We start from the raw sequence: 15,725 nt of genomic DNA, 5'->3' as shown, positions 1-15,725 counted from the left end.
TCATTCAGCATTGTTCTGGACACTCTAGCCAAATCAGTAAGACACAGAAAATACAATAAAGCTATAAGATTTTGAAAGTGTTAAGTTATGTATCTTTCTTCACAGACAACATGGATATTTACATGGAAAATTCTAAATAATCCATTGAAAAAATACTAGAATTAAAGAGTTTACAATCTACTATATGCAACGTCAATATTTAAACATTTGTTTTTATATAAGGAACAAAGAGAAAATAATTTTTTAAGATATATCTTGCCTGCTCCAAGATGGCTGACTAAACACAGCTAGGAGGAACATCTCCCCCCAAAGGGACCAGAACATCAGAAAGACTGGAATCTTCCGAGCATATCTTTATATCTTCAGAGGCAAGGCATTGAGAACAGACGGAGGGAAGACGCAAATGCTGTACTGAAGGGAGAGGACACTGGAAACCCTGCATGGGACTACCGTTTCACCAGGACTTATTCCTGGCTCCCAGGAACTCTTGCAGAAAGTGGAAGTGGAACACACAAGGAGCAACCTGCTCTCACCACAACCCTCTGGAATCCCAGCAGAGGAAAACCCCTCGACCACCATGGACACTGGAGTTGGCAGGGAGAACTACTTAGAGAAGTGGTAGGGGCAGAACTCCAGCCACTGCAGAGCCCAGAGGGTTTGGTATTGGATTATCTGTAGTGGAGCATGGCCGGGGATGCCCATTCCCCTGGGCTTAACTTGCTTCCATAGGAGATTTTAGTCTTCGGAGAATTGTTCATCCTGAACTCTGCAGGGCTGTTTTGCCCATGAGACAGGACATGTATGCACAGACAAACTTTCCCTTCCCTTCTCTGTCACCACATGTGTGTGCATGCACCCTGCTGTGCCACTGCTGTTGGCATAAGTACATGCTGCGCCTCACCCCACCTGTCACACTGCCACTGTCATCAGAGATTGGTAGGCATGAAACTCGCCTGTCCTGCTGCCAGCAGCACTCACCCTGCAATGACACTGCTGCCAAAGTGAAACTAGGCAGGAAAAACAGCCAGCTGCCTCCACCCAAGACAGCTACCACCACCAGTGTGAATGTGCATAGAGGGCATGCACAGTCCTGCTCCCACCAGCACCCCACCACCATGCTAACACCACCACTGGCATAAACACATGCAGAGCTGTCAGTGGAAGACCCCATCTCCCTAAGTCATACTGCCATCACCACTGCTGCAAACACCTGCTGGCACCCCGACACCCACTAGCACCCTACCACAGCTGACAAGTGTGCACTTGGCCATGCTGCTGCTGCTAGCCCATGCAAATGAGGACAGATTCCACTGTCACTGACCTAAAAAGAGCTTTGGCTGGCACCATGCATAGGAGTACTGTGACCAGCAGTCCCAGAGCATTTAGCCCATCCAGTGCAACAGGTTCCTAACCAAGAGGGCCAGAAAACAAAGCCAGCACCCAATAATAGTCAACCAGAATTAGAACACACAGTCCAGGAGTCCTGAGCTGAGACTTGACTCCCTAAAATCTTCCAGAAATGAAGCAAATTGACCTTATACCACAATTAAAGTCCCAAGGTCATTAAATACGATAAAAGAAAAAAAAAAGACCTATCTAAACGATAGGAACCTCAAAGATTGAAGGAACAGTAGACCACAAAGATGAGAAAGAACCAGCACAAGAAGTCTGACAACTCAAAAAAAGCAAGAGTGTCTTCTTTTCTCCACATGATCACTGAAGTTATCCAAGAAGGGTTGTTAACTGAGCTGCTATGGCTGAAATGACAGAAACAGAATTCTGAATAAGGATAAGAATGAAGATTTTCACATTTCATTAGAACACTGAAACCCAATCTAAGAAAACTAAGAATCATAATAAAATGATACAGAATCTGACAGACAAAATAGACAGTATAAAAAAGCACGAAGCTGACTTTATAGAGCTGAAAAAAATGCATGACAAGAATTTCATAATGCAATAGCAAGTAAAAACAACAGATTATACCAAGGTGAGGAAATAATTTCAGTGCCTGAATACTGACTTTCTGAAATAATATAATCAGATAAGAATAAAGAAAAAATAATGAAAAGGAACAATCCAAACCTCTAAGAAATATGGGGTTATATAAAGAGAACACATCCATGACAATTGACATCCCTTAAAGGGAGGAGAAAGGAAGCAACTTAGAAAGCATGATTCAGGTTATCATCCATAATAATTTCCCCTATCTAGCCAAGAAGGCAAGCATTCAAATTCATGAAATGCAGAGAACCCCCACAAAATACTTCACAAGAAGACCATCCCCAAGACACACAATCATCATATTCTCCAAGACTGAAATGAAAGAAAAAATGATAAAGGTAGTGGGAGACAAAGCACGGGTCTCCTACAAAGGGAAGGCCATCAGACTAACAGTCAACTTCTCAGAAAGAACCCTAAAAGCTAGAAGAGATTGGGGGTCTATATTCAACATTCTTTAAAAAAAAACAAATTCTGACCAAGAATTTCATGTAAGAACAAACTAAGCTTCCTAAGCAAAGGAGAAGTAAGATACTTTTTAGACAAGCAAATGCTAAGGAAAATCATTACCACCAAACCTGCTTATAAGAGCTCTGGAAAAAAAAAGCACTAAATATGGAAAGGAAAGACTGTTACCAGCCACTACAAAAATACATTTAAGAACACAGACCAGTGGCATTATAAAGTAACCATACAAACAAATCTGCTTAATAACTAGATAACAACACAATGACAGGATCAAATCCATACATATCAATACTAACATTGAATGTAAACAGGCTAATAAATGTCCCAATTAAAAGACAGAGTGGTGAAGTGAATAAAGAAGCAATATTCAGTGGCATGCTGTCTGCGTGAGACCTATCATACATGCAATGACACTCACAGGCTCAAAATTAAGTGAAGAGGAAATGTCTACCAAGCAACTGGAAAACATAAAAATACAAGGGCTGCAATCCTAATTTTAGGCAAAGCAGACTTTAAATCAACAAAGATCAAAAAAAGACAAAGAAGGTAAAGGATTCAGGTCAACAAGACCAAACTATTCTAAATACATATACACCCAGTACAGGAGCACCCAGATTCACAAAGCAAGTTCTTAGTAACCTTCAAGGAAACTTTCGACTTCCACACAATAATAGTGGGAGATTTCAACACTTCACTAACAGTATTAGACAGATCATCAAGGCAAAAAATTAACAAAGATATTTAGGACCTGAAATTAAAAGGACCAAATGGACCTGAAAGATATCTATGGGACTCTCCATCCAAAAACAACAGAATATACATTTTTCTCATTGTCACATGAAATATACACTAAAATCAACCACACAATAGGACATAAAACAATCAGCAAAAGCAAAAGAACTGAAATCATAGCAACCATTCTCTCAGACAACAGCACAATAAAAACAGAATTCAAGAAAATTGCTCAAAACCATACAATCACATGAAAACTGCCTGCTTCAGAATGATTTGGGGATAAATAATAAAATTAAGGCAGAAATCAAGAAGTTCTTTGAAACTAATGAGAACAAAGCTACAACATACCAGAATCTCTGGGATGCAGATAACACAGTATTAAGAGGAAAATTTAAAGCACAAAATGCTCACATCAAAAACTTAGAAAGATCTCAAATTAACAATGCAGCATCACAAATAAAAGAACTACAGAGGCAAGAACAAACCAACATCAAAACTAGCAGAAGACCAGAAATAACCATCAACACTGAACTGAAAGAGATTCTCATTCTCTCTCACTCTCTCTCTCTCTCTCTCTCTCTCTCTCTCTCTCTCACACACACACACACACACACACACACACACACACACACACACATAAACCATTCAAAGGATCAATGAATCAAGGAGTTGGTATTTTGAAAAAAAATTAAAAAGATGGATAGAAACTAGCTAGACTAATAAAGAGAAAAAGAAGACAAACACAATCATAAATGACAAAGGCAATAACCACTAACCCCACAGAAACGTACATATATAACCATCAGACACTACTATGAACACCTCTATTCACACTAACTCAAAAATTTAAGTGAAATGGATAGATAACCGAGCACATATACCCTCCCAATACTAAACCAGGAAGAAAATGAATCCATGAACAGACCAATAATGAATACTGAAAACAAATCATTAATAAATAGTCTACCAACCAGAAAAAAAGCCCCAGACCAGATGTATTCACATAGTCTACCAGACGTACAAAGAAGAGCTGGTATCATTCCTACTGCAATTATTCCAAAACAATGGCAAGGAAGAACTCCTCCCCAATTCATTCTATGAGGCCAGCATCATCCTGATACCAAAACCTCGCAGACACAACCAAAAAAGAAAACCTCAGGCCAATATTCTTTATGAAGATAGATTTTAAAATCCTCAACAAAATAACAGCAAATAAAATCCAGCACTGCATCATAAAGCTAATTCACCATGATCAAGCAGACTTTATCCCTGGAATGCAAGATTGGCTCAACATATGCAAATCAATAAATGCAATTCATTACAAAAACAGAAGTCAAAACCACATTTCTCTCAATAGATGCAGAAAAGATGTTTGACAAAATTCAACCACCCTTCACATTAAAAACTCTCAAAAAGCAACACATTGAAGGAACATACCTTGAAATAGTAAGAGTCATCTATGACAAAACCACAGCAAACATCATACTAAATGAGCAAAAGCTAGTAGCATTACCCTTGAGAAGCTACACAAGGCAGGGATGCCCCTTCTCACCACTCCTATTCAACATTGTATTGAAAGTCCTGAGTGCAGAGATCCAGCAAGGTAAAGAAATAAAGGGCAATCATATAGAAAGACCCAGAGTCATATTATTCCTGTTTGCAGATGACATGTTTCTATATCTCAAAACCCCACAATCTCAGCTTGAAAGCTCCTTAAACTGAGAAATTTCAGCAAAGTTTCAGGATACAAAGTCAATGTACAAAAATCACTAGCAAAATCTGTACAAACTAGCAAAAAAAAAACATGTACAAAAATCACTTAAAATCCTATATGGCAATGATAGCCAAGTTAAGAACCAAGTCAAGAATGCAATCCCATTCACAATTGCCACAAAAGGAATAAAATACCTAGACATAGAGTTAACCAGGGAGGCGAAAGAACTCTACAATGAGAATCACAAAACACTGCTCAAAGCAATCAGAGATGACACAAATAAATAGAACACTCCATGCTCATGGATCTCATGGATAGGAAGAATCAATATCATTAAAAAGGCCATACTGCCCAAAGCAATTTATAGATTCAATGCTATTCCTATCAAACTTTAAATAACATTCTTCACAGAACTAGAAAAATTGATTTTACAATTCACATGGAACCAAAAAAGAGCTCAAATATCCAAGGCAATTCTAAGCGAAAAGAACAAAGTTGGACACATCATGTTATAAACTTCAAATTATACTACAGAGTTACAATAAACAAAATGGCATGGTACTGGTACAAAAGCAGACACATAGGCCAATGGAATGGAATAGAAAGCTTAGAAATAAGGCTGCACACCTACAAACATCTGGTCTTCCACAAAGTCAACAAAAGCAAGTAATGGGGAATAGACTCCCTATTCAATGGGGTAGAGTGCTGGGATAACTGGCTAGCCATATATAGAAGATTGAAACTGTACCCCTTACCCCTTCCTTACACCACACAGAAAAATCAACACAAGATGGATTAAAGACTTAACTGTAAAACCCAAAACTATAAAACCTCTGGAAGACAACCTAGAAAATACCATTCTGGATGTAGGACCTGTTAAAGGTTTCATGACAAAAACATCGAAAGCAATTGCAACAAAAGCAAAAATTAACAAATGGGATCTAACTGAGAGCTTCTGCACAGCAAAAGAAACTAAAGAGCTTCTGCACAGCAAAGGAAACTATCAAAAGAGTAAACAGACAACCTACATAATGGAAAAAATATATGCAAACTATACATCTGAGAAAGCTCTAATATCCAGCATCAATAAGGAACTCAAGTAAATTACAATAAAAGAGCAAACAACTCCATTAAACAGTGGGCAGAGGACATGAATCAACACTTTTCATAAATGTGGCCAATCATATGAAAAACCTCACCATTACTGATCATTAGATACATGGAAATTAAAACCACCATGAGATACCATCTTACACCAGTCAGAATAACTATTATGAAAAAAATCAAATAATAAGAGATGCGGGCAAGGTTGTGGAGAAAGGGAATGCTTATATACTGTTGGTGGGAGTATAAATTAGTTCAACTATTGTGGAAAGCATTGTCCTGATTCCTCAAAGAGTTAAAAACAGAACTACTTACCATTCAACCCAGCAAGCCCATTAGTGGGTATATACATAAAGAAATACACATTATTCCACCATAAAGACAGATGCACACATATGTTAATTGTGGCACTATTCATAATGGAAAAGATATGGAATCAACCTAAATGCCCGTCAATGGTAGAATGGATAAATAAAATATGGTATATACACATTACAGAAAACTATGCAGCCACCAAAAAAAAAAAAAAAAAAAACCCTTTGCAGTAACATGGATGGAGCTAGAGGCTATCATCCTTAGCAAACTAAGGCAGGAACAGAAAATCAAATACCACATCTTCTCATTTATAAATGGAGGCTACATGATTAGAACACATGTATAAAAGAAGGGAACAACAGACACTGTGGTCTACCTGAGGATAGAAGGTGGCATGAAGGAAATGAAAAGAAAAGAACAACCACTGGGTACTAGGCTTAGTGCTCGAGTGACAAAATAATCTGTACAACAAACCCCCATGACAAAAGTTTACCCATATAACAAACCTGCTCATGTACCTCTAAACCTAAAATGAAAGTTTAAAAAGTATATATAATATGTAATTGTATGTATATAAGATATATATGTATGCAATTACACATATATATATAACAACATTAAACTGCATTAAACTTCTAAGCACAAATTAACCAAAATGTATAAGACCTCTAAACAAAAAACCACGCATCTGATTGAGAGAAATTAAAAGATGTAAATAAATACAGTAGTCCCCCATTATTTATGGTTTTGCCTTCCATGCTTTCATTTATTCATCATCAACTGTGGTCCAAAAATATTAAATGAAAATTCCAGAAATAAACAATTTATGATTTTAAATGGTGTTCTGTTTCTGTGTAGCATGATGAAATTTCCCACCTCTCTGCTCTATTCCTCCTAGGACTTTAATCACTCCTTTGTCCAACATCCTCACGCTATATTCACAACCCACCCCCATAGTCACTTAGTAGCTATCTCGGTTATCAGATTGATTTCCAAGGTATTACAGTGCTTATGTTCAAGTCACCCTTATATTACTTACTAATGGCCCCAAATTACAAGAGTAGTAATGTTGGCAATTTGAATATGCCAAAGAGAAGCCATAAAGTGTTTCCTTTCAGAAAGAATAAAAACAAAAAATTGTATGCTCAGGATGCTAAGCTCTATGATAAGAATGCTTCTTCTATCCTTGAAATTGTGAAGAAACAAAAAGAGATTTATGTTCATTTTGCTATTGCACCTCAAACTATGAAAGTTATGACCACAATCGTTCATCACACTTCATCTCATCATGTAGGCATTGTATCATCTCACATCATCACAAGAAGCAGGGTAAGTACAGTACAATACCATGCTTTGAGTGACAGACTATACTGATTAGAGTATACTGTTAGAATTGTTCTATTTTATTATTAGTTGTTGTTAATCTCTTCCTGTGCCTAAGTTATAAATTAAACTTGATCATAGGTATATATGTATAGACAAAAAAAAAAAAGTCTTAGAAGGTTTGGTACTATTTGCAGTTCAGGCACCCACTGCTGATCTTGGAATGTGTCCATAGATAATAAGGAGAAAATGCTATATATATTATGTTCATAGGTGAAATAAGTTAATATTGTAATTATGCCAGTTCTTTATAAAAACGTACTTTAGACTGAATGCAATTCCAACTAAAATCTAGACAATTATTTTTGTCAACTTGACAAAGTAATTCTAAAATTTACAAGAAAGAAGGCAAAATCAAGATGCCCTTGATTAAAATATGGTAGACTTGTTTTAATAGATATTAAGAATACCTTAGAAAGTAGTCATAGTTAAAATAGTGTTATTAGTGGAAAGAAGAGACTAATAAACCAATTAAATAGAATAGTGGCTCTTAAAAGACCCAAATATATACAGAAATTTAATTTATAATAAATGTGACATTGAAGAACAGTGGGCAAAAGAGAGAATAATCTAGTATGATTCTATAACAACTAGACATCTATTTGGAAGAAAATACAACTTGACTTTTACCTCACATCACTCACAAAAGCCAAAGGCAAGTGGAAAGATATAATCATAAAGAGGCGATATAATGATCTAAATTAAAATTAGGAACATCAAAAACCTCATTAAGAAACTGAAAAAGCGTATCATAGAAAGGAAGAACACCTTTACAGCATATTTAACTGATGGGAGGCCCTTAATCCAATGTAACTAACTTGTGAATATTAAAACTTTTAAAATCAACACAATTGAAAAATAGACATATGAACAGGAAATTTACAGACAGTAATATGTACATGGCAATTAAGCCGCATGACATAACCATATTATTCAACAAGGAAATGTACACCAAACTCTAACCAGAATGGCTAAAATTAAAAGAACTGATTATACTAAGCTTTGGTAAAGATGAAACAATGGAAACTCTTACACACTAATAAATTAAGTGAAATTAGTATACTTTGGAACACTGTCTGGTAGTATCCACTGAAATGGAAAGATTGCATGCAATAGGACTAAGAAATCCCACTGCAAAGTATATATTCAAGAGAAATATATACAGCTATTTGGCAAAAAACATTTAAAGGAATGTTTATGGCAGCATTATTCATAATCACCCGGACCTAGAAACAGTACAAATGTCCATCAACAATACAATGATAAGTACTCTATAATATTTTTATACAATGGAATACTGTATAGCAATGAAAATTAATGAACCACACATGGTCCTGGAGCCCATGGTCTTAAGCAGTACGTTATTCTACTTCTCCAGCATATTACGGTGATGCAAAAGTAATGGCAAAAATTCCTTTGCATCAACCAACAGAAAAAGAGATACTCCATATGCTGTTATGTCTAAAATAGTGGTCTTTTATGGAACCAAGATACAAAATATTTTATTTACCACTCTATCCTTGTTACATTTTTAAGTTGTGCTAAGAAGGAAGGCAAATCCGATTAAGATGACATATTTACTATTTTAACTTATAATTGAGTAATATAATAAATTACTGTTCCTGCTGCCCTACATACAAGTGAATGTATACAAAAGATTTATCATTAACCACAAGGGATATTTCTCCCTAAAGATCAGAAGATTTTTCTGCCTATCCAAAAATCTATCTAAAGACGGGGTAAATTCTGGGAAAAAAAAAAAAAAAAAGTTTCCCTGATAATTGGCAACATCATTTTCCAGCTCACGCAACCTGAAAGCCTTAGTTATTTTTTTAGAGAAATGATGGTACAATGGTAACTGCAATGACTCTGGAGCTTGACAAAATGGGCCCAAATATCAGCCATGGTATGTTTTACTTAGGTGACCTGGGATAATTTGCTTAAATGATGCTTTTGTCAGTTTCCTCTTGCACAAAATGGAGATGACATTGGTCATTAGCATTTGAAATAAGCCTGGTACTTAGTAAATCCTGCATAAGCATTTATTATTATACACCTGAACCTATTTCCTTCCAAATAAATGTCACAAGCTCCAACACCTCCCAGTCCAACCCCACTGCCTTGACCTCAGGTCTTGCCCTCATCCTTTCATTCTCATCCCTCTCCAAATGCTTAAAAGTTGATCTTTTTGCAACAAGTCTTCCAACTGCAATCCATTTTGAAGATATTGCCAGAACAGCATTTAAAAATACCTTTCTGTTCACAGGATTAGCCCTCACAAAATATTATCTCTCTTTTTTTAATTACCTACCAATTAAATTCAAATTTCTTGAAGGGTTATCAGTATTTCCCACAATCTGTCACCAGCCTTATTTTCCACTGTTATCTGTTTTAGTCCAACATAAGAAACTTATTCTGGTGCCAAGCTAATTAATTTGTCTTTCATTGAGTGTACAGTATGCCTCTTCACTTCTAAATGTTAGTATGCAATTTTCTTGACTGTTCAGTTAACATTTTCCACCTGCATCAAGATCTAGCCCAAATGCAATCTCCATGAAAACTTGGACCAATATTGTTCAGAATTATATCTCCTTTCTGAGGTCTCCCATAATGGATTGTTTTTTCATTCATCTGTACATTGTATTATTTCTCAAATTATTTAAAATGGCTTTGAAATTTTATTAGTTTATGCTATTCTCATGATGTAACTTACCATAGCCTCTGCTTTATTTAAATGAGTATACGTTATTTCCTCAAACTAACAACAAAATTTCCTTGAGACATTTTTTTGTCTTTCTCTCCCACTTGCTCTAATCCTTACTAACACAGTGCCTCTCACATTTAGGAGCATGAAATATTAATTGAACCAAATAAAATTAAATTACCAAACAAAATCACTAGCTTGGTCTTGCAGAGGTCAAATCTAGAAATGGAGACTTATCCCTTCATTCTCATCCCTCTGTAAATTCTTGAATCTCAAAACCAAAAGTAGTGTGTGAGCATGAAAAGATCTGATCCACTCAATTTCAGAGCAACTATCTTTTTTTCTTTTTTGAGACAAGAGTCTCACTCTGTCACCATGCGCCAGGCTGGAGTGCAGTGGCACGATCTCAGCTCACTGCAACTTCTGCCTCCCGGATTCGGGCAATTCTCCTGCCTCAGCCTCCCGAGTAGCTGGGACTACAGGCGCATGCCACCACACCCAGCTAATTTTTGTGTTTTTTTAGTACAGACAGGGTTTCACCATGTTGGCCAGGATGGTCTCGATCTCTTAACCTCATGATACGCCAGCCTCGGCCTCCCAAAGTGCTGGGATTACAGGTGTGAGCCACCACGCCCCACCTTCAGAGCAATGATCTTTTAAATACTAGTAATTCTGAAAATGTCCCCAGATAAAATGTTGCTGATTGTTCGTTTTAAGAAATAAAGTGTACAGAAGGTAGAACCAATGAATGGCTAAAGTGAAAGAATTTGAAGATCAGCAGAGTCCAAAGGGGAAGGCATCAATGCAGCCAGTGTGATGTAAAGGACAGTACTACGAACATAACACATCTGAAGATAATATAGAACAAAGAGAATGGTAAGTCAAGCTCAACCCTTCATTCCAAACTTTTTTTCACTGCAGAAAGCAACTAAAGGACTGCAAGAAAAGGGTGTGGTCAGTCACTGCAAATTCTGAAAAGTATAATAGTAGAGTAAGACACTGTCTCTGCCATTGGGGGAAAAACTGTTATATATTTTTAAGTTTTCTCTAATCAAATAACATTTTGCTCAAGGCAATTCGTTTTGGGTGGTCAACTGGTTCTGTTGACACTCAATATAAGGCAATTGTTATTTTTTTATTTGAAATTCAGTCATAATGCTCATTTACTCTGATGGGTAGTGCTGACTAGAGCACTTCATCAGGGCAGAGGCATACAACAATTACCAGCCCAACAGCCAAACAAGAACACAATCCCATTCAAAACAGCCCCTAAAAGAATAAAATACCTAAAAATACAGCTAATCAAGGAGGAGAAAGTTCTTTACAAAACACTGGTCAAATAAATCAGACATGACACAAACAGAAAAACCTCCCATGCTCATGGACGGGAAGAATCAAGGTTAATAAAATGGCCATGGCCATGATGTCCAAAGCAATTTACAGATTCAATACTATTACTATCAAACTACAAATAATATTCTTCATATAATTAGGAAAAACTATTTTATAATTCATGAACCAAAAAGAGCCCAAATAGCCAAAGCAATTCTAAGTAAAAAGAAAAAAACTAAAGGTATCACATTACCTGACTTCCAACTATACCAGAGAGCAGTAGTAACCAAAACAGCATGGTGCTGGTACAAAAAGAGACACATAGACCAATGGAACAGAATAAAGAGCTCAGAAATAATGCTGCACACATGCAACCTTCCAATTTTTGACAAAGTTGATAAAAAAACAAGTAATGGGGAAAGGACTCCCTATTCAATGGGATAGGGTCCTGGGATAACTGGCAAGCCATATGCAGAAAATTGAAACTGGACAACCTAAAAAATATATATCATTCTGGACATAGGACATGGAAAATATTTCATGACAAAAATACCAAAAGTAATTGCAACAAAACAAAAATTGGCCAGTGGGGCCTAATTAAACGAAAGAGCTTCTGCAGAACAAAAGAAACTAAAAATGAGAGAAAATATATGCATGCTATACTCTGGAAAATAATCTAATATCCAGAATCTATAAGGAACTTAAATTAAAAAGCAAGAAAACAAAAATCCCATTACAAAGGGGACAAAGGATATGAAAAGATGCTTTTCAAAAGAAGACATTCATGCAGCCAACAAGCATATGAATAAAAGACTCAACATCACTAATTGTTAGAGAAATTCAGATCAAAACCACAATGAAATACCGTCTCATACTAGTCAGAATGTCTGTTATTAAAAATCAAAAAATACACTGCTAGTGGAATGTAAACTAGATCAGTGTGGACAACAGAATCCAGAGCCTGGATTTTTCAACCACTACACTACGCCACCTTTTTACTGAAGTATTTACATTGAGAGATAATGAACAAACATCAATGTTGCCATCATTGCTTTTATATTTTTTGGAAATTCTGTTTTATAATTATCTTCCATATCATCCCACTACATCAAACAAGGCAGCTGATCAAGTAAGGGCTAAGACTCTATGAGTCTGTGCTCCCTTCCAGCTGTAACATAATAGGATAACATTTTAAATTGTATGTTTTTTTTGTTTGTTTTTTTTTTTTTTTTGGTGAATGAAAGAAGACTCTTACAGAACTTTGAAACTTTAATTCATAACATGTTTTATCAAATAATAATTCTGCTTTATAAACTTTCAGGAATCTACATTTTCACTTCTTTTCTTCTAGTTCAAAGCAGTCCAAGTCAGGAATTAGAACACACTATTTAAAATGGGAACAGACAATACAAATACATATACAATACATACAGCATACAATATAATACATGACAGACAATACAAAAAATAATCTGGAAAATTGTCAAGATAATGCTTAAGCAGAACCAAAATCCAAAAGAATTACTTAGAACATGTTTTCATAAGTTGAATTTATTTAACTTATTCTAAGTTAACTGGTAGAGGCAATATTTTGTGGAAAGTCTTATGTTAAGTGCCTAGATTCATCATTTTGAAAAGATACTGAGTGAGCTATTAAAACTTTTGCATTTTAGTTTTCTCATTTATAAGGTAGAAATAAAAATACTGATCTTAAAATATTTGGGGGAAGATTAAAAGCAATGCTTATATAAACTGCCGGACACATGGCAAACCTTAATAAATACTAATTCAGTACTCCTTTAAATTTACATATCAACACTACCTGGTATTACTAATCTTTCCTTCACTCTTTCTGATTTGTGACTAAGAGGGAAAATTTTTATTTAAAGAATAAATGAGAAAAGTTATCTGTGGTTAACATAGAACAACAGTAAAATCAGTCATTAGAAATCTTAAAATTATGCAGCTTAATTCAGATTAATAAATAACCCATCAATTTTTTTAATCTTTTGTAAACAATTGTCCTCAATCTTCACAAATATCAAAGACTGTAAATAGAAATGTGTTCATTTATGACTGTCTGCCAAATTAATTGAGTACAACTGCAATTGAGTAGAAAAATAAAAATATTACTTACTGTATGTGGCACTTGGCAATTTCAAAATGTGAAAACATTCATCCTCAAAATGCCTCTAGAAAAATGTTATCTGTGGAGGAAGAAAAAAAATAATTCAAAAGAGTAAGCAATTTGTCAAGGTCATAGGAAAAACTAATCCAGACCAACACACACTTAAACACTATACACAGTAACATACTAAAATAGGTTTTGCAAAATGTAGACTACACATCTAGCAAATTATAATGGGCTGATGAACAGAAATATTCCCAACTATATGCAAATACTCCAAAACATCAGTCAAGGAGGACACTTTGAAGAAAGAAGTAAGAAAAGTCTGCATATTAGCTTCAGAATTATATGCAAGAAACGCAGTGCCCCCAGAATACTGGCAGAAGAGCATAAAAGTAATTGAAAAATATGAGATGTTCATAAATAAACATATTTGGAGAGCTGAGGTGACTACTCAAATATTTCAAGTTTTTAAAAGGTACTATTATCTGATATATGAGGATCACTGAGTTAGAAGAGAATTTTGTTTGATTTATCCAGAGAGTTGCACCAATTCACTTTGTAATTGCATTTCAATTCTAACTGAAAATGATGCACTGAGAAAAATGCACGCATGAGACCTGCATACCTCACAAAAATACGTAAACAGATCCATTCTCTGTGCTTCAGAATATCAATGTGATTATAAGGAGAGAGTGATTTAATCAAGCATTATTAATTAATTTGTTTGTTTTAGAGCAGGGTTTTGAAAGGGGATATTGATTTTGAATCTCATAATATTTCAACTTAAATGGGTTTTATGCCACTGAGTATACACAATGTTATAAAACAACCATTCAAAGAAAAAAAAATAAAATACAACCTAATGAAAATTATCAGCCTGGCCAACATAGTGAAACAACCTCTTTACTAAAAACACAAAAATTAGCTGGGCATGGTGGCAGGTGCCTGCAGTCCCAGCCACTCATGAGGCTGAGGCAGGAGAATCACTTGAACCCAGGAGGCAGAAGGTGCAATGAGCTGAGATCGTGCCAATGCACCCCAACCTGAGAGACAGAGTGAGAATACATCTCAAAAAAAAAATTATACATAACCCTTTAAAAATACAGTGTGTTCTTTCAGACAGATCAGACACACTATGAACAAAACAAACAAAAATTCTCTTAAGTACCAAACATCTTTAAAGGAATATTATTTCTCAGTAACAAACAGAATTTCTGTTCAGAGAGATTTGGGTCTTTGTGGTACTAAGCAGAAATTCCAGCTTAATAACACAGAAGTTGTGCTTTTGTGTTCACCAAAATCAACTGTAACCAAATCAACAATTCAACATTCAGAACAAACATTTTGAATAGAAAATCTAATTTATTTTGCTCTAGTATGTTAGAGACACTGGGATTGCACAGGTCTCTACCTAGCCCATGAATAAATGATTTTACTAACGTTTTACACAGAACCTCTCAAACATATAGTTATCAAGCTTATAGTTAAATGAAAAAAGTAAATCAAGAAATGCCCAAGAAATTTTGTATTTTCTAAATTTAAAACTTAGAACATAAAAAGATATATATTCATCTTCACATATAATTCAATTGAATTATAAAGTTATAATAAGTAGCAGATCTCTATATTTCTTCATACTTTAGCATATTCATCCTCATGGACAAGAAGACTGAAGTGAACACTAATTACATGATTTTCTCAATCTGACACAGCAAACAGGAGGTAACCCTGGGCTCAAAACCAGATTTTCTGACCTGGGTTTCATCTTACTACAATATCTGCTAGTTTCTAGGTTGCATCCAAAGCAGAGGTTGAACACTGGGGACCAGAAAACCAAA

The 15,725-nt window shown here is 35.4% G+C and overlaps 1 protein-coding gene across 7 annotated transcripts in view; it reads right to left on the bottom strand.

The window, feature by feature from the left end:
- Positions 1-15,725, bottom strand: part of GALNT13 (polypeptide N-acetylgalactosaminyltransferase 13) — a 593,565-nt gene that overhangs the window by 551,595 nt on the left and 26,245 nt on the right. For all 7 annotated transcript variants that reach the window (XM_032286428.1, XM_032286423.1, XM_032286422.1 and 4 more), the window contains exon 2: positions 13,894-13,963. The gene's annotated coding sequence lies outside the window, so the exon portion shown is untranslated. The remainder of the gene's footprint in view (positions 1-13,893; positions 13,964-15,725) is intronic.

This window comes from Sapajus apella, unplaced genomic scaffold (genome assembly GCF_009761245.1).
Source record: "Sapajus apella isolate SASKATOON/1434 unplaced genomic scaffold, GSC_monkey_1.0 scaffold18, whole genome shotgun sequence".
Lineage (NCBI taxonomy): Eukaryota > Metazoa > Chordata > Mammalia > Primates > Cebidae > Sapajus > Sapajus apella.
The sequence above is the reverse complement of the archived record's forward strand: the minus strand, read 5'-3'. Positions and strand labels throughout refer to the sequence as shown.